At 38.4% G+C, this 24,899-nt stretch overlaps 1 protein-coding gene across 1 annotated transcript in view; it reads right to left on the bottom strand.

The window, feature by feature from the left end:
• thsd7ba (thrombospondin, type I, domain containing 7Ba) overlaps positions 1-17,328 on the bottom strand; it is a 195,366-nt gene extending 178,038 nt beyond the window's left edge. The window contains exons 1-2 of the mRNA XM_059342920.1: positions 17,185-17,328; positions 12,949-13,008 (exon numbers count right to left, since the gene is read on the bottom strand). The gene's annotated coding sequence lies outside the window, so the exon portion shown is untranslated. The remainder of the gene's footprint in view (positions 1-12,948; positions 13,009-17,184) is intronic.
• Positions 17,329-24,899: the final 7,571 nt, after the last annotated feature.

The following is a 24,899-nucleotide window of genomic DNA, read 5'->3' as shown; positions in this document are numbered from 1 at the left end:
GAACACCAAGATCAGTACATTACCAACTTCTAAAGACCAGGGCTAGCCCTTGGCTACCAAACCATCACACGCACAAACACACACAACTTTCAAACACTGATAGATATTTTAAAAATGGTTGAAACTGAAGTTGAGGTCTCATTGCCAATACGCTCACACCATATAAAATGTTCTTTTCTAGGTCAGAAAATGTGAGGGTTGTTATAAGAGATGATGTGTACATCTGTGTGTGGGTGTGTTTGTCTGTTTACACATAATGACACAGTGCCTGAAATGTGGATGGCAATTAAGTGTAAATTAATAAGTTGAATGATATGGACTGCACAAAGTGGGTCAACATAGCCATACTTACATCTGCTTGCAGGAAGTATTGGAACACAGCTACAGTATGAACCAGGATAAATTTAAAATACCTCATAACAAGGTAATGAGAAACTAAAACCAACAAGTACTGCCTGTGTAGCTAAAGCCTAAACTTGTGACATTTTCTCCAAAGAACAATTAAAACCCATAAACGAGCCACACCAGTGCACTGGGTGACATTTTTTAAACCACAAACACAGGCACTGGGAACAATATACAATATATATTCCTTTGCCATAAATACACAGTGCACCAAAATGTGTACTAGCTGAAAATAATCTGCATAAAGGGTACTATTTCTTGTGACGAGTGGGTTTGGGAAGCTGAGAGACAGCAGAATGGTTCCATTGTTGGTTTTGGTAAAATCTATTAGCAATAATAATATCTTTATGGGATTAGGGATCCTGTTTTCCTGTAAGAACTCACTTTTTTACTGTTGTATTCAATCATTATTATCTGTCAATGTTACTGTATACAAACTGTATATTTCTAGTATTTCAGTATCTCTGAATTATGCCGTTTTACATTGCATGTGCAATAAAATGCATTTTATCCAAATTTGCTAAATATTGCGGGTCTTTTGTGCAGGGGCAACCCAGACCCATTATCTGACTGAGTTAACACTGCATCCAATCCCTGAGCATGTTTTCTTCCGGTGTTAGACAGTTCTGGTGTGTCTCTCGGATTATGTTTGTTCATTATATATCACAAAACAGTTTGTGGTCAAAGGCTGCAGATGCAGAAGTTCAGTGTGGATGGATGGGTCCTGTTCATCCAATATGTCCAATTAGAATAAAATATTTAAAATGTAGATCATATAGAGCTTGAATATATAATATTTATAATAAGTCTTTCTTTGTCTTGCCATTTCGTGTTAGATGCAGCAGGGATGTGAGTATATGTCAGGACATTGGATGAGATAGATGGTGACGTGACTTCTAAGGGGAATCATCTTTGGCCTTGGTAACACCAGGTGCGCAATCTTGGAGCCTTCAAAATTCACATATTACATATTCCAATTTCATTCGTAATTTCTACTTGGAGGCAGCTACTTATCAAGGCAAATCAGACAAGACGCAACAGTGGCATTAAGAAGAGACTCAGTGAATCAAAAGTACTTTCCTCTTAAGCAGCTCTAATGGGATCACTCTCTCTCACCCCTTCAGTCTAAGTCTGCATTACTAAGTGGTAAGGTATACATCTCCCACTTGCCAGTCATTACTTGTGACATCCTCTCATGTAGAATATCTTCTTTTTCTAGATTCATAGGACACAAAAGGGTGTTGGACTCAAAACCTGTGCTAACCCCTGAATATCAAATTGGCATCACATCAAATTCGACTGACTGCAGCTGCACATTTCCATTAGAGCGATAGCGGGAACAGCATGTTTTCACCAGAGGTCATGTATTCTCTTCAGGTGAACAACTCCTTTCCTCTCTCATTAGATGTAATTACTGGTGACACCTCAAAGACAGCAGGAGAATAACAAAAAAGATCATGTCAATTGAGTTGGAGGGTCTGTACGGAGGGGAAAAAAGACGCATTTGACCATCAAGGAGGAAGCGTATTGCTGCACTAATTCTATTACGTGAAAGGAAGATTTAGTGAATATAGCCAGTGATCCGAAGTTAATAGGGGTGATTTAGATCCAAGCTTAAGGCCAGTGGGCCGACAAGAGGCTGACCAGGTTTTGTGACAGCTTCCTTCAGCTGCCTGACAACTGCATAACACCCAAAGAATAACCTGTGTGGTCAGTCGGAAAGAACTACAGACAAATAAGCCGGTTGCTTGACAAAGACCCTTGAGATAAGGCATGCTCAAGCTACTACATTTGTATTCCAAGTGGGGTAGCTGGTGGGGGCTAATGTAATTGAAAACTGTTGGGGTGTTGGGGGTCAGCAAATTCAATAGACTCTAGGAAAAAAGTGTTTGTGTTGTGAGCAGCAATGTGGAGTAGTAATAGCCCAGCTGAGCATTACCATTCTTCTGCTCAAATAACAGCTTCCAGATTCTGCCCTCTACAGACTGATGTGAAGAGGGATGGGAGCATGAAATCACTGCCACTAACTATGTCAAGGGTAACACTCGCTAAAAGAGGTCTCCTCTGAGGAGGATTTCTTTATTTAAAAAGGATATTCTGATATATTTTTTTAGCCATGGTGGAAAAAAGGGGACAATTGCCAAAAAAACAATCTTCCTTGATTCAGCTGCATTACCTTTGTGCAAAACTGGAGCAGTCAGCACTGAGTGACAGAACAACAAACATGAAATATATACTGCTCTGCCTTTTTTTCTATGAATGGATCAAATGACTGAATGAAACACACAGAACCCATTAAAATATATACTTCACTACAGTGAGCATGACTAAAGGTCCACCTTGAGTGATTTGACCTTCATGCGATGTCGATCTGGTGCTTGACTACCCTGTGTCAGCAGAGGTAATGAGATCAAGAAATCCCTGGGAGCTTCTATCATGGTTAGTCACTTGACGAGCACACACAGAAAAAAAAAACCTACATATGCACACACACATTCAAATGTTTCCATATAAGGGAAGTAGAAATCCACCCTGAAATGAATCTCAGTCAATACAAACATGCTTCTGAAATGGCCATCATAGCAGTTTGTTCAGCTCCCCACTCATTAAAATCTATATGGTCAAATTTAGTGTCCGCAGGAATTTCTATAGCACAGGGGGAAATGGATGAAGCAATTAAAAGAGTTGTCATTCATAGAGAAACAGCATCTATTTAACAGCTTCCTTTCACTACTCTATTCTCAATCATTCAGCTGATCCCATGTATGCATGTTGCTCTGGATGAATGTGGTGCATATTAAAATCTACATTTATTATTCATATTCCATGCAAACAGTATGTTTACAGTAGAAGGTTACCATGTGATGTGTCGGTATTCTCTCTGTGGAGTTGAAACCATTCTGCCACTGGCTCTGGACTCAGGAATGAGTTTCATTTTTGTCTATGGATTTTTCAGACAAGGTTTGAAGCTTTGAAGCAAAATCACAAGCTACTGTAATAATGTGTCATAACTGTGAAGGAGCAGGAGGGACACTAATGCAAGGGAAAACCAATACACATGCACAGGGATTGAGACGAGAGCAGGGCATTTTGTAAAACATGTCACTGAACAATCCATCGTAATCAGCAGGATTTCAAACTAACCACTGGGGCTTTTTTTTGCATTGATCACTAACCAGAATCAAGAACCGCTAAGAACCAGAATCAGAACCAAAGTCCAAAATCCAAACAATGTCCAACTCTAGCCACAGCCTTTTTTCTTCACAAACAAACACGGGTTAAAAACAACCCTCACAAAACTTCTTAAGGCCACTTCTTTAGTGTTCATTTTAGCAGCTATTTTAGTTTCAGTGTGTCATTAGATGAAAATGTTTTTTTAATTGTAGTCTAATTACATTTCAGTCAACTTTAGTCATGACTCTCAGTCAAAATGTTTTCTCTTGAAACCAATGTTACTTTTGTCAGCATTTGTTTTTATAATTTGTTAAATGTTTTAATGTGCTAAAGTCTTTATCATATTTAGTCTGAAGTTTCATCATTCTAGCTGGTTTCTGATTGGTGGAATTAAATGTGTTATAATGTCCCCCACAAGTCAAATGCCATATAGTTACACCTCTAAGGCTGATATCCCCAGTAATGTGCAACTCACACAAACAATTTAGACTGATAAATAGGTAACAGAAAAAAATATCTATTTTTTATTTTGTGGTAACCTGCCCCTTTAAGTCTGCAGGGAGTGAGTAATTCATACTGGAACACTTTTTAGGTGTTTGAGTATTGCTCAAAAGGCCGTGCTCAGACTTGGTACTTAAATGTATCCTGGATGATCCCAGGAGTACAGCTGTAATAGAGAGGATGAATGTGTGTGAATTTTCCCTTGAATGAACCACAGAGGCTCAAAATAAATAAGTGGCAGCCAGCTGTTTAACGATATGACTTCATGCGTCAGCAAGTGATTCAAGTAAAGCCATGTCGGCTAGAAAAGGAGGGAGGAGGGGGAAATCACCTTTCAGCAACGTTGTGTAGGTGCACCACACCTCGAAAGTGCTCCTGTTGGTATTAAACTGCATTTGAACCTCAGTACTTTATTCATACTAGAGATGAAGAGACTGTCCCAATAGATCCACACTGACACTCAGTATTCAGGGAACTATCAAAGGAAAGCTGAGATGTTAGCTATGTTTGACAGGCGAAAAGCTCTTTATTCTGAAATATAACCAACTAAAATTAATTAATTAAAACTAAGTTATTAAAGATAACAAAATACATTTTAGTGGGCTGTTACACTGAACAAGTGAAGCTCTATGGGCAATAAAACCGACAACAGTGGAACACAGTTCACTGTTAATAGATTTTTAATACAATCAGCACATCTGAGTACAATAGTATTAATACTGGAAAACTATTTGTATTAAAATTGCAAATTGGTATGCAATCATTTTTTATCAGCCCTAGTATTTATGTATGTAATGTGAAGTATTTGAAAAGGCTGGAACATAGATAAATATATAGACTGACTGACAGACTGGAGGTTTGCATTCATAATCTGCTAACTAATACCAGGTGTTACACTGTTTAATAATATAGCTAGTGGTCAATTTTCTTTCTGAGAAGTAGGATTTAACAACTTATGTGTGAGCTCTGTATGTAGTATTGCATTTATATGCATATTAACAGCAAACAGCTCTTTTCAGTGCTTTACGGATGCATCTAATCCTATTAGCAGAAGAATGTCATTGATAAATAGCTTCCTACTTGCGCTGCCCTTTCATTGCATCATATCAGGACAGAGATATACTATAATTCAGAGAGCCCTTTGTACTAAATTTGTATGCACTAAACCATCTGTCCCCCATTCATCGCTTTGCAACATGCAAAGCTCTCACATAAAGAAAACAGTAGGTGTGACTGTGTTACATTTGCAACACAGAACACCTGCTCATGTTTCGTGACTTATTGCACTGTGAACCATTAACCTAAATGAGTAGAACTGGAATATTTTCCTTTCAAAGTGTCTACATGTCATGCTTTCTACATTAATTTAAAATACAATTGGGTCATTCAAAGATTACATGTGCCTACTTGGGTAAGTTTTAAAAATGTACATGCAGCTTTCTCCCTAAGTTAATGTTAAATGCGAACAGTCTTGGTCCAAACTTTTGTGTTGTTTTTTGTTTAATTTGAATACATTTAGGAGGGTCTTGGCTGAATTTATCTCAGGCAGTTTTTGTTTTATGCAGCAGCATCTTGCTTGTTCCAGGCATTATTGGCAGACAAATACTGAAGTTTACACTTCATGAAAGCTCGCTCAAAGTTCAGTTCACACAGTTCAAAATAAATTGGTTCATGTACATAATTCCCCTGGTTCTTATGATCTGCTTCAAGCTATTTTGTTATTCTTCTGCAAACCATTAAGTAATATTGCAGATATTTCCAAAGACTGGTCAGATGTTTGAAGCTGGTATGTCTTTTTTAAATTAGTTGTAGACGTTTGGACTTGTTTTAGAGTTTGTTTGTTTTTTTCTGTTGGATTCTGTACTGATTTCTTCACAAACCTTCAAAACCTCAGCACCACCGATAGACACAACATAACTGAATCGCCAGTTGCACTAGCATGCCAGTGTTGTGATGAGGACTGTTTCCTCATCCATATGTTTCCCCCTAAATCTGAACCATGCACTACAAGAGCCATTTTAACACGAGGAAACACGAATCAAAAGGGAAACCGACTTTGAAAATTGCAAGTAAACAAGGCTCATTAGTTATAAAGGAACATGTTTAGTTCACTATTCACCAAAAACACAAGCACGTTCAATGAACATGCTATTAGGGATGATCTCAAAGAATCTGTATTTGGCCAATCACACCATTTTTAACTGACCAGTATTGGCTATTGAGCCATATTGAGCTCATCCGATCCTTTTTTTCAGCTGTCACACAGGTGACAAGTGATACCACAGCCAATAAATGAGAGCAAAATGCAGAGTGAGACTGTTCATATTTATGTTATTTACCTAAATGTGCACTCGTTTCATTTCAACTCAGTGTGTTGTAGTGCATGGTGATTGTTTAGCACCACCAGTTTCCGCCCCTAGCCAAATCCAAGACTGTACCATGAACATCCCATCACCACATCTAAACACCACTGGGAGTTCTAGAGCAAGGAACGCAAAGTGTTTTGGAATTAAGTTGGGGCTGAAATGCTATATACTCAGCAGCAGTATTACTTTGCAAATTTGCTGTGAAGCAGCTGCAAAATGAACATATTGAACAGTAACAGCTTAAATATGATTGTTAGATGTTATTGTATCTAACTTTAATGTACTTAAAGTCTGCATTGTGCAGCTGTACTATCTAGGAAAAGAGAAGCTTCGTATTGGGACTCAGTGTTGGCGCCCTCTCGATAATACATGACTGGAATTTGGGACAACAACAAAAAAAAAACAGATCAAGACATCACTGCATGCTAGTTTAGCATTTCCATGCACAACACTGCAATAAATAATAAATGTGGTTTCGAGAAGTCATATAATAATTAAATAATGTTTTATTTGTTCACACCGTTTTCTGGTTAAAATTGTTATTTGTCCAACACTTTAAGCTATGACCAAATTCTTGCTAAACTACTGACATACACATCAGTCTTAGATGTGCATTGTGTTCAGTGCTAACTAGCAAATGTTGCAGATGCATGCTGGAGTTAGCATTTAGCTCCAAGTCATGACTAGTTTTGTTTGTTAAATCAATTGATTGATTTTAATTTAAGTCTCTGTTATTGTAGGATAAATGATTTATCAAATACTGTATTTGATACACTGCCTTGACAAAATTAATGAAAATGTAAAGTGACAACAAGATCATCACTTTAATGCTCATTAAATTAAATGAGCCAGTATATGTGGGAGCTTCATAACAAGCAGCACCACATGGATCTGTAAAGTGAAATTGTACAGCGGTTTCAAATCATATAGGGGCCCACAGGGGACAAATATAAAGTAACCGGGCAAATTCACCCCTCCCCTTGTCTCTCCTCTGAACAGATTGGCTGTCGGATGAAGTCTATTTGCCAAGAAACACTCTGCTCTACTGTACAAACTGTAATGTAATCTCTTGGCCTTGACTCCTGGTTATGTGCCCTGATAGGCTTATAAAAGATTAATTATCACATAAAGTCTCCAACATTAGTACAAATCCCCCATGATGCGGTAGGAATGAAATTAGCTCACTAACACACACACAAACACACACACAAACCATCCATGTAGAAGTCATGCTGTGCATTAAAAATGTTTGTTTTCTGAAATCAAATCATCGATTGCTCAGACTTGTAGACACGGTGCCTGTAACTTGACCACCAGCCTCAGTGGGTGCAACACACCGCCTGCCCGAGTCCAATATACCACCCTCATATTTCAATCAATAATCAGGGTGGGATGCAATTAGTAACTTGGACGGGTTGTGAGAGTCACGTGACAGATCAATCGAGCAGAGAGGCGGCACGCTCATTGGGGTGATTCACAGCCCAACAGTTTGTCCCCCGCTCAGCCTGAATCCATGCCGTCTATCTTCTTTATATGAAGCATTCAAGGCTGGAAATATGCATCTGTCAAACGTCCCCCATTACTCCGGCTGCCTGTCACACCTGGGGCAGCTCACAACCAACCAGAAAAAAAAGACTGAGTGTAGCTGTCAGCGGAGAACCCTCAACGGACTGAAAAGGCACCAGCTTCCCCCATTTCTCTGACTCTAATTTCCTCAAAACGGGGATATTTTTCTGGGTCTCTGGCTGAATGCTGGGTTAATGACAGAGGCTGTGTCAGGCAAGACGCTGAGACAGCTTCTTTTTGCTCCAGATAATATTAAGACATTGTTTTATATGTTAAACTACATGCCCAATATATATACCGCACTACAGTACAATAGTGTTACATCTCTGGGCTGGTGGAGCTGAAATTGAAGAATGTGTGGGTAATAATGCCAAAGTTGTGTGTCGTGAGAAAGCCCATACTAAGGATTCCTTCTCAGTGCTGTGTGCAGTGTGGGATGCAGTGCCCACCGAATGGCATCGGTGCTATAAAACTGCTACACTGTGTCTCTGTGGTTGTGGACAGTGACCAGTATGGTTAAAATGAACAAGTTTTAGTGCAGGTCCTTACAATAAAAGTGGTGCTGCAGCCAGTCTGGATGTTCTCTCACCTCAACAACCAATGTCTTTTCACATTACAAAGCTATTTCTCTCATTTCTCTCCACAGTCCAAGAGCAAGCTGCAAACTATGTCATGAATGAAATATAAGCACACCGCTGTATTACTTATGAGACCTAACGCAACTTTGCTCTGAGCTATTTTCAGATTTCATTTAAATTCATCAGTGTGATGAATATTCTTATGCCACAGACCCAGGCGATAGGGCAGCAGTCCGCGGGAAAATATTAGCTAAAGATGAACTTCAGAGATTGTTTATCAGCAAGGACCACCTTTCAACGAACCAATAATGTCCGCATCAATCATTATAGTAAAAGCCTTCTTGCAAGGCAAGGAATTCTAAGGCAGTGCAAACAGCAGCCAAGCCCACCCCAAGACATGATTTAAGTGACACTAATGTGCTTCATGGTTGAATTTCAGATGTTACATTACATTGTGCTATTGTTTATTTAAACTTCAAAGGCTGAACATTGCTCTTGGGCAATCTTAAACTCATTTATACATCTCCTGATTGACAGAGACAAAAAAGAAATGGCTACATCAGTCATTTATGCAAATCCACATATTAATTTCAAAGCTTACTCTCAGGAATGCTATAAATATCAATGAATGGCTATTACGATATAACCTCCACTGTGACCTAACCTTTTTCTGTATCACACAGCAATGGACTGAATCTAATTAGACTCTTTCTCCAGCACATTAAGAGTTAATGTTCCATGCACACAGATTTACAATTTGTGTCAATTAGTCTGGAGCAGAAAATCCATTCAAACACACATGTTCGGTCACACAGAGGGTGTGTGTGGTTGAGAGCAACCGTCCTTTATCCTTTATTCATGCACCAAACAGACAGATAGACTCTCCCAGCAGGATTGCTTTGCTGTATATGAAGTGCCATCGGAACACTCCATAATTGTGCCAAAGAGACAGTCTCTCACATCAGCTTCTCCGGATTCAGCCTCAGCTTAGTTCTGGGAGGACGCCAGCTCCAGATCAATAGAGAGTCCACTCGTCACCTGCTGATCTGTGAACGTACACCTGAGCTCATACTCCTTCAACTCTTAACTCACTTCCTACCACCAGCTTTGATCAGCGATAGCCTGTTTTCCTTTCCGTTTTGTTCTGCCACTGTATCTTCCCTCTCTTACCCTCTGTCTCTCTCCCCGTCTCTGTTTCTGTGTGATGTCTATCTGTGATTTTATCCCTACAGTCCAGCAGGCACCTCTCGGTGACACTCTTATGACTGAAGCCAGATTCCTGAAGTTGTCATTGTTACAGCCTGCCAGCAATAAAATCACTTAGAAAACCACCTTGGAGTCCTTCACTAAAGGTATGAAACAACTTAGCTCCCACTGTCCTTCTTAACACAGATCTCCACTTTAAATCCATCACGACAAAACAGAGCAAAGAGAAATGTAGAGAAATCGATAGTAGAGTGAGCAATAAGGTTTTCTCCTTTCAGTATTATAACCCATGAGCGCAAAGTGAACAAATCACAAAAAGAGGTCTTACCTGGGCTCTTGGTGTGGCTGCTGCTGCTTGTAACAGATCCTATCTCTGCCTATGGGACAGAGTGAGAGAGAAAGAGAAAGAGGAGGGGAAGAAAGCAAAGAGAGAGAGGAGGGGCAAAGAGAGGAGAGGGACCACGAGCGCAGATGAAGAGAGCGAGAGAAATCAGAGGGAAGGCGAGAAAGTCACTGTGGACAATGAGAGAGAAAGAGAGACAGAGAGGAGAGAGGAGAGAGCAGTGACAGTGGTGCTCTCACACAGCGCTGCATTACACTGAAGGGGATGTGCTGGCTGTGGGAGGTGGTACTTCTCAGTCAAATGACATCTGCCTCTCTCTTAAAAACCATTGGCTAAGAGGGATGATTTCCTAATAAGCCATCCCCACTGTCTCCAAGTGAACACACCCCCTCCTCCTATCCCACTGCACATGCATGCACATATGCGTGCGTGCACATTCACAGTCTTTTACCGTGCAGCCCTTTTAAAGACTGTCTTTGCCTCCCCTTTTGTCTTCTCTCTCCTCTTCCTCTCGTCTCCCCCAGCACTTTCACGTCTCTTTATTCTCTTAGGTCCTTTCCTGTATATGCATTGTCATTTTTCACAATTGTTGCAGGAAGAGTTTTTTACCTTGGGATTCAAAATTGCTTCAGCTTTCAATTGTGCCTTTTTATTTCCAGCTTTTTCCAATAGCTTTCAAAACCGCAAAAAACAATAGTTGGCTTTTCATCTTCTATATAATGTATAGAAATACCCTTTGAAAGTATGTCATTTTTTTGTTATAATGGACAGAACCACTTTAGGGTTATAATGACCATGATTGCAGTGAACAATCATTTTGGGATGAAGGCAGTCATTGCTTCCAATTCCCGTCAGCAGAAGCTTAAGTAACAGGGATGTGTTCAGAGTTTCCAATGTTGGGAGTTTCAGGGTTTGTTTTTGCTTTTAATCAGGTTTGTTGTGGATCTTGATAAAGTAAAGGTGGTTTAGAGTAGAGTAGATTTAACCAAATAAACCATTCTGGTTAATTGGTTTCATCTAGCAAACAACCACTTACAGCATGCATTTTTAGATTTGTTTCCACGCTCTTTGTATCTTCAATGTGTGGGAGGTAAAAATTAATGGAATACTGGATATCACTGTAATTAAAGTTTTCAAGTAGTGTCATTGACTAAAATGAGTGTGATTATACAGTAGCTGTTATCGCCTACTCACAATGCGGTTGATATTGGAAGATCTAGGGGAAAAAAAAATTTCTTACGCTTCGGATTTGTGCAGTTTTTAGATATAAACTGTAAAAACTTTGAGAACATTTCTTGAAAATGATAACAAATTATTGGGAAATTATTTGGCACATGAAAAGGAACACAACATTTTTTATCATCCCCAAATTGTCCAAAAATACAATTAATGTGGGGTTAAGTGAGGTAAATCTGTTCGAGTTCACATTATATCAACTGAAACTATATTATCTCTTCCAAAAAACAATATTCGTACAAATCTTTGTATAAGCTGGCAATGGGCAAAATTAAAGAAATTACTAAGACACAAGTTATGATATGAGTAAACCATAAGAGAGGTCAAACATCAGCACTACAAGGAAGCCAATCTGTAGGTTTCTAAACTGCCTTAGTTGAAAGTCAGACTTCAACATCAGTGAGGATGACACTTAACAGCATACTTGCCACAGATATATAGCCCTAAAATTACAGCAATTGACCAATCTGATCTAAGAAGCCCAAGCAACAGTTGCAACAGAAAAAGTAATGTGGTCTGATGAGTCATTCCTCTTCCTATTTGCTACATCTACATGGCTTTTAGAAAGTCAAAAGGTGGTTGCAGCCCACAATGTCTGTTGCCAGCTGTTAAACATAGTGGGGGATCTGAAATATTGTGGGCAGCCATTACTGGGCAGCCATAATAATTGCATCATCTGTACAGTTGTATAACGACTAAGCAATATGAGGCCACCGCATGGTTCATACCCTATTCCTTTAAGTTAATAGTGTTATATTTAGTTAATGATGGTGATTATCACGCAACAAATTCAAGACAAGAACATTAAGACAAGGTGGTAATTGCCAATCAACACATCTAACCATCGCTGGGCATTTACTGGAGCACAGGATGCAAAGTTCTCCTGTTATTAGAGTGCTGGAGTGAGGTTGGAGCTGGAGCACAGCAGCAGTGTTACACCAGCCTTTGTAAACGAGCTGTGAAGCAGCTGCAAAATAGGCATACTGCACAGTAACAGCTTAAATACAATTTAGGTTGTTATTTGATACCGCATCAAGTTGGAATCGTGTGAGAGTGAAACAACTTCATTTTTCTGATCCCAAGTCCTATAGCAGCTAGTAATTAGTTTGCATAGTCATATCCGTTCATTATCTGGATCTCTTCTCCTATCAGGATCATAGGAGGTCCAGAGCCAATCCAAGCTGACACATCAAGAGACAGGGTACACGCTGGACAGGTCGTCAGACTATCACAGGGCTAGTTTTCATAATCCATGCTACTCCATGGCTCCACTTCTAACACCAATGTCTATGACACCACTGCTGAAGACAAGCCTTTAAGTTCTGGGATTCTCATTAATTGCCTTGTTCTCCACAGAGACTTTGTTCACTTCAGAGGATGGAAATCATAAAAACAAGACAACACACAATGATCTTAACTAGAAATTGTTCTCACATACTGCCTATGTAGGGGAAAAAATGACACTTCAAAGGGAACAGCAATCAAATATTTTCCCATTTGAGGATCAGAATTCAAACACTGTGGTAAGACACATCTAAAAATTGAACTTCCTTGACCAAAAATGTATTCCTACCATTGTAGTGTCATTCCCTGGAGTCCTTGATGTGTATGCATCTGGAGATTACTTCTGAAACTGTAGAAAAGCATCAAGGATAAAGGTCAAGAAAAATGTGTATTGTACAATTCAATTCAATACCAGACATTCTGAAAATCTTATATTCTTATATTCTTAAAGTCTATTGAGGACATTTTAAATGTTTGAACACATGAACAAGGTAAGATGCTGTCTCTAATGATGGTGAAATATGGTTTCTATTTGATCACATCTTGACCCAAATATCTTATCAATCCTCTTTAAAGCTAAAGAATTTGCAGAATGTTTAAAATAATCTTGGGTACAGCTGAATAATTCTATCTTTTGTAAATTAATTGACATTGTAATTGACAGTACATTTTCGACACTGCAAGCTCCCTGATCCCTGATCTCAGAACTAGTCTGTAACACAAGCCATATATGTTGAAAAATGCTTAAGCTCCAGGCCCTGATGACATCACTATGACATCAGGGAAACTTTTAACTTGTAAGACACTTATAAAGTGGTCTTTACTTGAAAAATCCATGGAATGCCCCTTTAGGCAAAACATTACATTGTATGCATCATTAGTCATACAGATGACATATTTAATATTACTGCATACCATCTTTATTCCATATTTTGAAATGCATTGGGCTTTTTAATGAGCAGATGGTTGGAGGGCCCACCGTTGTCCTCTTTCTGTATCAATTGTTCTGTAGGAGTATTTCACTGTTGGGACACAAGCTTATCTGTTGGCAGTTTCATGTCCTCCATAATTGCATTTTTGATGGACTCCTTTTGTTTGACCCATACTTTTCTCTCTGACCCATTGTGGGGTAATTGGCTGAGCTAGTGATAACCTCCTTGAGTTCTTGTCATTCTACCCCGACACCCCTCTGCCACCCCACACTTTTATCCAAAGAAAAAATATAACATAGGATAATTGGAATTTTTCTCTTTCTGGAGTATCTGTCAACTTTCCTTACTTGCTCCTCAGAAACAAGAATTCCCCTTTGACAAGAACCACAAAACAGATGACCCATCACACAGTAATGGTTGTTCTGCACAGCAGCTAACACAAAGATTATAGATGGAGCAACACCAATTAACATGACCACACAATGAGTCTTTACTGCAGATTTGTTTAGGTATGCAGAGCCAAACATTTGATCTCATCCTAAAAGAGCAAGTTTGCTAATTTATGAAGTGGAAAGAATAGTCAGACAAAGCTCTCATCCTCAAGCTGTGAATAAAACACCACAGCTGACTCCGAGCGTTCTCCTCCCTCTTCACTTGTTATCACCAAGAATTTCATTTTGAGATTCATAAGCAACAAGGCTGTAGTGCAAGAGCAAAGCATGCCTTTCTTAAGGTTTCCCCCTCACAAAAGGGCACACGGAGAGAATTCCCATATAATTCTCCCTAGCTACACAGATTGGAAAATACTCTCTGAATAATCAGTCACAAACTGAAAAGCCACAGACCAAATCGAAATCTTGGGATGGCATTAATCCTGACAGTAAATTCAAATCACCCGACGCTGCTGGGGCTGATAGCTGACTCTCTGCATCTCAGCCTCTGGATGCTCTTTCCCATCCATGGAATCACACGGAGTACTATGGCTCGCTGCCTGCGGTTTGCTATCTGATTATGCATTTTATTTAAAGCTGTTCTTTCCAAGTACCAATCAGGCTTTCCATCAGGTTGCCTGTCTGTTTGCCTTTGAAGCATTTAACCTCACATGTCAGTGTCAGCCAGAAGCAAGCTCCTGAAGCCGTTATCTCAGAATGGTTGTGGTAAAATTCACTTATCATATTAAGTACTGTTGGAACTCATTGTTATCAGCTTCTTCATACAATGGGATATCTCATTAATTACACCCTAGTTTTAGTAAAAGAGGTAGCTTATCATCTACGATTAAAATAGAGCATATCACTGACCTCTTGGCATTTACTGAGGTAATTAAACTCAAACAACAAGGCAGCATGTAAACAGTGTAAGAGAAGAATCAGTAAGAAAAAATGAAAAATCCTGTTATTATCAACATTTACATAGAACCAATCTCCCTAAAAGCATAATGACATGTATTTCAGTGTGGATGTCTCATTCAAAAATCCTATTAAATTAAATTGATGGTTTAAAAATGGAGTCAAAATCAGAGTGTGCATTACTTTATGAAGCTGTTAACTGTAAAATCTGTTATTACCTGGAATTAGGCTTTCACTGTCAAAATCTTCATTATAGAAACATAGAGTAAAATGTGAAAAATGTGAAGTGATAAAAAGTTAAACATAAAAGGAGTCAGGAGTTCACTGTAAAGGAGATAATATTCCATGAAGTCATTATAAGCCAAGCAAAAAACGATATAATTATGAACAATTTCAGATATTATCACTGTTAAAGCTGTTTTTATCACATTTATCAATTTTCATTAAAATATTCATTGATGGCAGATTTCCACAGGTGTGATTAACTTACTGAAAAGGAAAAAACGTGGCTCAGTTAATAAAGGTTTGACAGTGGATGGTGGCATTGAACATATATTTGTATTAATTTATTTGTATTATTGTTTACTTCATCTCTTTGTATTGTGTTATCTATATTTTGTGCAGCAATTTGGAAACCCTGTGTTTGCTTAAATTGTGCTATATAAATAAAGTGGATTGGATTGGATTAGTATTTTGGTTGCTTTGGAAACACCAAGTGAATAGCCCTTATTTACGGGCTCTTTTCTTTGGTCAAGCTGCAGTTCCCAAGGTCAAGAACGGATCTTCAAGTCCAACAAATTTTACATGGATTTATGGGGATATTATGGGTGTTGTTATTAATGTGTTTGTTTTCATGATGCTATTATGCATTTAAAGCAAACTTGGTATGAAAAGGAAATTTTGACATGATTGATGGGGTGACAGAACAGTCTTTATTGTTCTGTTGAACTGTATGTAATGGGATGTGGCCGGTTAGTGAGGGCGGCAGCACGTCTGCTGTCATGGTGGTGGGATTTTTCTATGATTGAGCGAGACCGCCAACGTGGTTAGACAGCAAATAGTTTAAGATTTTGGGCTCACTGATGTTAGGGAGAAACTGACAGTAGATAAACTGCACCTCGATGGATGATGCGCTACATTTTGTCCTTGAACTAGATAGTCATGGTGAGGAAGATGATTGATTCTTTTATGGCTGTGTAAAAATGAGCCTGGAGAGGTCAAACTTCCTCAGTGGTCATGCAAAGAACATACTGTAAAAGGTGTTCTTGGTTTTAACCTCCTCGGCTCTGCTAGGCCGCTATTATTCGCAGCTGACTGCTGTCTTTCAGAGGGTGTAGCAGGCCAAGTTTAAAGCCACATTGAACTAAAGGGTATCATATGAAACTGGAAGACCTAAAAAACCCATTGGAACCTTGTCATGATATCTTGTTGAGAAGGAGCTAAATACCATTCCAAAGTAAGGCTAAATGAGGGAAGAACTGGCATGGCCATTTTCACAGGGGTCCCTTGATCTCTCACCCTAAGATATCTGAATGAAAATGGGTTTTATGGCTGCCCACACATTTGACATTATGCTAACGACATGCAATTTTGGTAAAAAAAAAAAAAATACAAACAATTATAAAAAGCATTTTTTTATAATGCAGTAGAAATGTGTTATTGCCTATTGTTTTTCAATATTTCTGCATAGTGGGGTCCCTTAACAGTCTTGGATTGTATAAATAGGGTATGATTGGGAAGCTGAGATGCTTGTGGATTTAATGGGCCCATTTTCAGTAACGGCTGATGGTGTTAGGGCCCATAGTAGCCATTTTATTGTAACTAGATCATCATCTTGAAACTTGACCTCACTGTATAAAATAACCTGTTGTGACCTCTGGATCTAATCTCAGCCTCATGAAACTTTACAATCTGTTGATAAATGTGGCGGCTCGAAACAAGCGTAATTTAAATACCACGCCCTAATTTATAGAGAGAGTTTAAAACACCGAAGGACGGCCAAAAAGAAGATTTTTTCCCCCTGAAGTCAGCTTTATTAGCAACATGCACCATTACATATAACAACAGGAGTGAAATAGACATATAAAAGAAATACGCATCGACGGAGGTTTATGAAATAAAAGTAGTTACAGTTCTAAAGTCAAACAAGTTCAGAAAATATTGTACAATTGGAGCACAGACTTAAAAGTTTTCACAGCTATTTGGTTGAAGGAGGTAAACAGTTTTTAAAGCAGTTTCACTTACAAAAGAAGAGGAATTTCTCAGAGTCAGAAAGTGAAACGCTGACGTCCAACAGCTGCAACACAACAAACTGGTTTTGTTTGGCAGCATAAAAAGTGAAAATGAAGGAAATCAGTGGTGCTGTCAGCAGAGTAGCATTGGACCATCCAACTCCTGGTGAGGTTGGAATATTTCATTTATACATTGTGATATATAAAGCCTAATAGCATATACAATATTATAAATAAAAATTACAAATAATATATAATTATTATTATTATTATTATTATGGGGGGATATTATTCTCTTCTTTACATTTAGTAATAATTCTGTCCCAGTCAGAGGAGCGTGTGGCTGATTGAATCAGAACCGCTGGTGTCCAGCAGGATAACGGTAAACAGCAGAAGACAACAACATTTAATAGCCTCGGCTAGTATTCTGGTTAAAGAATTTCACGGTCGCAGGGTGTATTTATTTTAAATCAGGTTTTTGGTGATAAATAATATAGCCTTTACATTCAGACGTGTGGACTTCATGCTGACTCAAAGTTGCGTACACGAGCTGAGAGCAGACAGAGATCTGATCGTACCCTCCGCTCACGTCCAAATTGATAAATGCCGAGCCTTGTGTAAAAATGATCGTGCGCCCACTTTACACTCACTTTCTCGTTTCATAAATGAGAGCCATTGTGAGGATGTCACGCCGAGTTTGGGGTTATTCAAAAAATTAGCCAGCAGAATAATCCATAATAATAATCATTAGTTGCAGTCTTGTAAAAATGGTTACAATGGGATCTGAGTCTACCAGTTACAGCAGTAAAATCCTGATTGTATAATACTGCAGTAGTAATAATTACTAATATTTATAAATGGTATGACAGTAACAGGGCAGATTTGTGGTACTTTTCATACTTAAAGTACATTTTGTTGTGACTTACTCAATACTTGACTGAAGTAACATTTTCAATGCACATGCATGTACTTGCAACCAACTTCTTTTGCAGTGTGTCATTAGAAGCTTTACTAAAGCTTTACTAAAACTTTTACTACTTTGGAAGTATGTAGTCTCCATCATCTTTATCTATAGGCCTACACCATATTGTTTTTTTCTTAGCCAGTTTCTCATTACACACAAATGCATCTTTCAAGGTGAAACCATTATTTATATACACCTTGTCATATTTAAATTAGCAGTAGTTTATATTAAATTGTTAATTGGTATATAATAAACAGGAGCTACAGACCACTGAGCATGCTGATAATGGCTACTTAGCATAAATAGCTAAAGGTCATGTTTTGCTTCCTTAAGAACAAACCTTGTTTATCTACTTGGTAAAGGTGTTTTTTGCCAAGAATGTTACTCACCCATGTACAACTGACTTTCAGGTGTGTTTTCCAAAATAAGACTCCTATGAGGAGACAAGCAGCAGGACGTGGATGAAAATGACTCGATAAGAAAAGATTTGGAAAAGACTCCTGGAAGACTATCAGCTCACACCTAAAAAAAAGTGTTTAGAGTTTTTAGTCCCAGCCTAGTCTCACACTGAGATTCTACAAAGACTGTGAATCTTTCAGGGCCACTATTTACAAGACTACAACTAGATTCTTTTAGCATTTTTTTTCCTACCGTTCAATTTTTTCCCCATCATGCTCTTAGTAAAAACTTACAAAATGAAGGAGAAGCAGCTTTTGTCTCTAGTGTGTGCAGTGGTTTGTGTTGAAAAAAACAACAAAAAGAGGAGAAGACGCTACAAAATGCCCCCTCACAAAGCTGAAAAAGGGTTTCTGTTTGTCTGACATGAAAAGTTGACTATTTTACAGTAAAAATAAATTTAAGGAGACTAAAGGAAAGGAAAATTTTGAAATTAATTCATGATATACATTTATGTCCTATTTAATTATCATGTTTTTAATTGAATAATTATATGTATCAGCTCTATCAACTTTCATTTAGTTAATCATACATTAATTATTGATTATTTATTTATTACTCATTTATGTATAGGCCTACATTTATTTATACATTTTAACTGGGTCTCCTTACTTTTCTCTTTACTAAGAAACAGCGCCCCAAAATACCCCGCTTGTGGCCCTAAATATATGACATCACTATATTTCTACTGAGGACTGAGCTTACTAGGATTATTGTGATGTTACTTTTTCCTGTGGAAGTGGTTTTACTGGCCGGTCTGGAACCGGGGACCTTTCCCCCGCTCATCTATTGGTTGGTGATTGTGTTACGTCACTGCGACTAGCTAGTAGCGACAATATCAAACATGTTTGATATGATCCAAACCCAAGACTAGGAAAAGACTGATATGAAACAGAGCAGATTACTACCTTAAACTTAACGATGGAGATGACGGGAGATTCTAGATTTACTAAAGACTTTCAGTTTTTAGACTGTGAAAATCGTTTGTTGTCAGCCCAGCATTAGCTAGCGGCTCGGTGTGTTTAGCTAGCTGCACGCTCCACTCAACTGCTCTAGTCTGTTTTCACTACTGCAGCTACACAAACATATCTCAATTTGACATGCGATAATAAGAGAAGCACTGGTAAAAAAATAAAATAATAATAAATTAATGACCTGAATTCCGTTTATCTGCTTCAGTTTGAGAGTCCGGGTGTAGAGCATTTTCACAGCAGGCACTTGGACCTGTCACAGCAGGAGGAGCACAGGTGAAACAAATTTAGTTAACGATGGCTCAGCTCCATCAAGTGTGACAGTGAGGCAGCATCCACAATACCACAGCCATTGTTAGTATTATTAGAAACACCTGTTTTTTTACTAGTATGACAATGAAAAATGTCTGCTGTGAAAAAGGCAAACACTGAGTGGGTTCTTGAAACTGAAGCCTCTAAAAAGGAATTCAACCATCAAGCTTCTTTTTTTTTTAATCTTGAAAGATTAATTAAATACTTTCTGACTGGATTAGTATGTCTTTTTTTTTTTTTAAATGCTTGCCATTTCTTCCCCGTTTTTTAATATGCATCCAACTATATCCCATGTCACACACTCAAGAATTGGTTTGCATTTTGAATATTGTTTAAATGCAAATTCAATTACACTGTTTAAAATGCATTCATTTAATTATCATGGCTAACTCCCCGGCCTAGCAGCGGTATCAATCAATCAAGGTGGAAGCCAAGGAGGGAGCTGAAGAGGTCAGATCTCCTGCAGGGTTATCAAAACATCAACATAAATAGCATGCATTTTAATTTTTCTCTTCTTTCTTTTTTTCATGGGACTAATCCTAAAGGGGTGTAATGAAAACAGTGCAGGCGAGAGACAGTGAGTAATTGCAGGCTTGGCAGTGTTATCCATTACAGCTGAGAGAACCGGGAGGAGGGTAAGCTCACCCAGAAATGCTGTTCCTATTTACATTTAGACAAGGCTTTCTTTGATGTCAAACCCCCTCTCTCTCATGACGGGGTTAACAGTCTTTTAATCTGCGGTCGACAGGCAAAGTCATGTGACTAATAAGCCAAGGTGCAGGACAGTCTACATGGCGGCAGTGGTGTAACTGAAAGTAATAGCTTCACACTTGTATAATGCAGGTTTCCTGCTCTGACTGGAAGTCATAGGCTCTCGTTGTTTTCCCCATCATATTAAAAGCAGCTTGCAGGGCCGTACTGCTGTGCTGTTGAGCACAATCCATCATTATAAATGACCTGTTTTACATTTTTCCAGGTACGATTTATAAGGTCATCTATAATCGTTGCAGTTGCAATCACGTCAAAATTAAATCCACTCTGCCACATATGTGAGTAAACAAATCATTGCATGACTGCAGCAGCATGTTTTTTTCTTCATTATGCCTTAGGTTTTATGATTCTTCACTGCCAGCAACATAGTGTCACATTGCATCATTTAGTCCATCAACTTACAGCTTTTCTGAGATAATTTTCTGTTTTTTATGCAGTTGTTTGATCCAGTTATGCCCTATTTTAAGACTAAATTTAGTATGATGAAGATAAATACATTTACTCTGGTAAATGGGGTGCACTTATATAGCACTTTTATCCAAAGTGCTTTACATTACACACTACGCTCATTCACACACACATTCGTACTGGTGGCAAAGGCTACCAGGGCACACTGGTGCCACCTGCCACCATTGGGAATTCATTCACATACCGCAGCATCGGGAGCAATTTGGGGTTCAGTATCTTGCTCAAGGATACTTCGACATGTAGGCTGCCATGGTCGGGGTTCGAATCACCAACCTTTCGATCAGAAGACGACCTCTCTACCAACCGAGCCACAGCCGCACATACTTTGGGTAAATATCTAACAGTGCAACTCACATGAAAAATCACACTGTTTGAAGAAAATGAGGAAAGGCATTAACATTGTGTTGTTAAATGTTATCCATATGATTTTTTTCTTCACACCGTGTACATATCTTTGATATTTGACTTGTTATGTGTTCATAAATACCAAATACTTGAATTTGCTCCTTTAATTTTCTGAGATACAACTACTTTTTTGTCATCTTTACACTGTATTTAGTCTTGGCACATGGGAATATTGTTTTATTCCTAAAATATAATGGGAAATGTTGCACAAAAAAGTGCAGTCCCATGTGCCCACAGTAAGGAAGAAGCAAGATTCTCTGACCACCCTAAGGAAACGAAATGTTTCGTTTGCAGGCACAAATGATTTCACAACAAAGTCTGACAAACTCTCCAAAATGAAACATAAAGCAGATTTTTTTTATGAGCTTGTCATTTAGGGTTCAACTAAGCTGAAGAAAACATTTTTTGCATACAAATGATCCCAAGAATACACCTCAGCTCAAATAAAAATACAAAGTTATGGATGGCCTTTGATTGCACAGTTTGCACTTTAATGTGTGCAACTGAAAATCGTCATCACTTATTTGCTTATAATTATACAAGTGGATGGATGAATAAATCTTAAAGTGCACCGAGGGCAGCAAACACAAGCTTCTGCTGTCATCATGCAGTAGCATTAAGTAATAAACCCTTGATCAGTACCAGTACACAGTAGTAGAATGTTCTGTTCCTGGATTAAGGCTCAATAACTGTATTGTACTGGACTGTAAAAATAAGAAATAAAAAATAGTGTAGCCTTTGCCAAGGCTTAAGCATCACATGCACAGTTATCGTTTTTCCACTGATAAAACAGAACCTACATTTAGAAGGATCCATCAGCCATCAGCAAGCAGCTTCTTTCTTACTGCCTGAATGACACCAGCAGCATGAATCCTTTTTATTCAGCTGACCTGTAAAGTTGGGGACTTATAAAAATTGAAAAATATTTTATTCTTGAATGACTCTTTCTGGCTCTGAGGTGCAGCAAAAATTGAGCCAGCTTTCTTCCTTTGTATCTTTTATGACTCTTCATGCTTTTGGCCTCAGTCTATTCTGTAACATTGCATGGCTATCTAGAGGGTTTGCCTCAATCGTCTCTAAGCTCTATTACAAGCATACAGCAAAAACAGATCTTTGCACTTCTTTTGTACCTGAGTACAAAACTCGTAGAACAATCCTCCCCTCCTGCCCTGAATAACTGAATCTCCTCAACAATGATCAACCACATTTAGCTTCTTCTATCATTTAAGACTGCTGGTACATGTTTATCCAAAATCTCTTCAAGCACAATAAATTACACTAATATCCAGAATTCTTATCCGCAGCTCCATGAGAACCACTTCTTCTCATATATCAAAGATATTGATTCGTACACAGCTTAAGAGGTTTTATTTTCTGTAATAATGGATCAAAAGACTATGTGTAATGGTTGATTGTAGTGATGAGGTGAGAGTATCAGACTCAGTCCTTTGTCTTTAAGCTCATTGTTTCTATTACAATTCTCAGTGCCAATTCCAACTGCAGCAAGCAGTTGTTTTCTGCAAAGAAGCTTGAAGAACTCTCTTCAAACTCTCCCTCTCTCATTACCTGCTCAGCACCACTGGCAGAAAAAACACAAGTACAAACCAGATTGCAAAAAGGTTTGGACACTGTGAAAAACATAACAAAAACAGAATTCAATGATTTGCAAATCATTTACTACATTCAATTGAATAAAGAACATGATATTGAATGTTACAGGGGTTTTTTTTATGGGGTCATTTTGTTGCTTTTATTGCAACATGGTCTCACAGGAATCCGTAAAATAGCGACGGATTTGCTTAACTCAAAATCCGTGGAATAGCCACGGAATCACTCAAATTTCCGTGAAACTGACACGGATTTCGCTACAATGCAAGTTAATGACAGTCATATCCCGTGGCTATTCCAACATACAAAGTGATTATGTACATTCACTGAGTGAATATTTAGACAATAAAACATATATTTCTCGCTAGAAATGTGATCAAAATCCATTTTTATGCAGAAACTAAGTCAAAATATTGGTCCGCCATGTTTTTTTTCCTGACTGCCGGGACCTTGAAAGTTACGTGACTTGGAACAAACCAATAGGAAAAAATATCCATGGAATAGCCACAGGATATGACATATCACATGTCATTAACTTGCATTGTCGCGAAATCCGTGTCAGTTTCAGAGAAATTTGAGTTATTCCGTGGCTATTCCACGGGTGGGAACCAAAACCAGAGGTAAAAAGAGAGTTAATATTCGGCTTTCATTCAACAAGGGGACAGACACTCAAAATTATTATTTTTGCTTGATGTGTAAATAGGAAGCTGTTTGCCAATTAATTTGGCATTATCTGTCTTTATACAAGTGGGTAAAATATCTGCTATTGCATACTTAAAGGAAATTCATCCATAAAAGTACACTAACTGTAATATTTACTTACTAACTACAATATTCTCAGTCCCTGAAGAATATTGTAGTTGTGAATATGAATAGCGAAAAATATTACATTTCTTTATATTTTGCGCAAACATTTTATCCTTAGAATATCATTTTATACTGAGGCTTACGTAGTAGCCCCTGACAACAGTGTGGTTGGACCTTTCATGAGCAGTGAAGGCTGTGATGAGAGTTAAGCTTTCCTAAGAAGCCACAGAATGATTTGTGGGACGATGACATCCGTATGTTCACAGTCATTAAATTAATTACGGGCTCTGGCTCTTACAAATCATTACAAAGAAGGCAATTAGGCTTTTCTACTATATACAATACATTTACACTGCTAGCTTGTGCTGTTGAAAGAACAGAGGTTAATTATGGCAATTTTTTTTCATGGATTCATAGATCCATGAATGATGCATTGTGGGAATCGCTATGTGAGCATGCATCAAATACTCCTTCTCTTGAAAGCCATTTGCTGTGATTGTGTCACATCATATGTAAGGCATATTGTCAGGTATGGAAGCTAGCTGCATTTTAGAAGAGAGCTCTAATGGATACTTTGAAGCCCTACTTGGAGCCTTCATTAATGGCACACTCACGCACACTTCCACATCCGTGTGCACCTCCCATGATACGTCCTTGGTGATGCAAATGCTGTCTCCAAACAGCACGAATAGCTCATTTTCTGAAGATCCTGACTGATCCAAGATTGAGATCATCGGAACACTATAGCATTTTGCAGCACCTTAGTTGAAAGACTGTTGGGTACAGTGTTACAGCCCAGCATCAATGAGCTGTAATTTGTAAAACACAGACATCTATTTCCTGAGTGAGCACAATTACAAATGTGTTTACAGGGAAAGAGCTGCAGCCATTCCAATTACTCACATGTACCCGAAAATAACTTCTATTAAATAACTACTCTGTCAGTCTTTCTCCGTCTTCCTTGCA

The sequence above is a fragment of the Centropristis striata genome, chromosome 10, assembly GCF_030273125.1.
Source record: "Centropristis striata isolate RG_2023a ecotype Rhode Island chromosome 10, C.striata_1.0, whole genome shotgun sequence".
Taxonomy (NCBI): domain Eukaryota; kingdom Metazoa; phylum Chordata; class Actinopteri; order Perciformes; family Serranidae; genus Centropristis; species Centropristis striata.
Note: the sequence above shows the minus strand (reverse complement) of the source record. Positions and strands in the feature narration are given on the sequence as shown.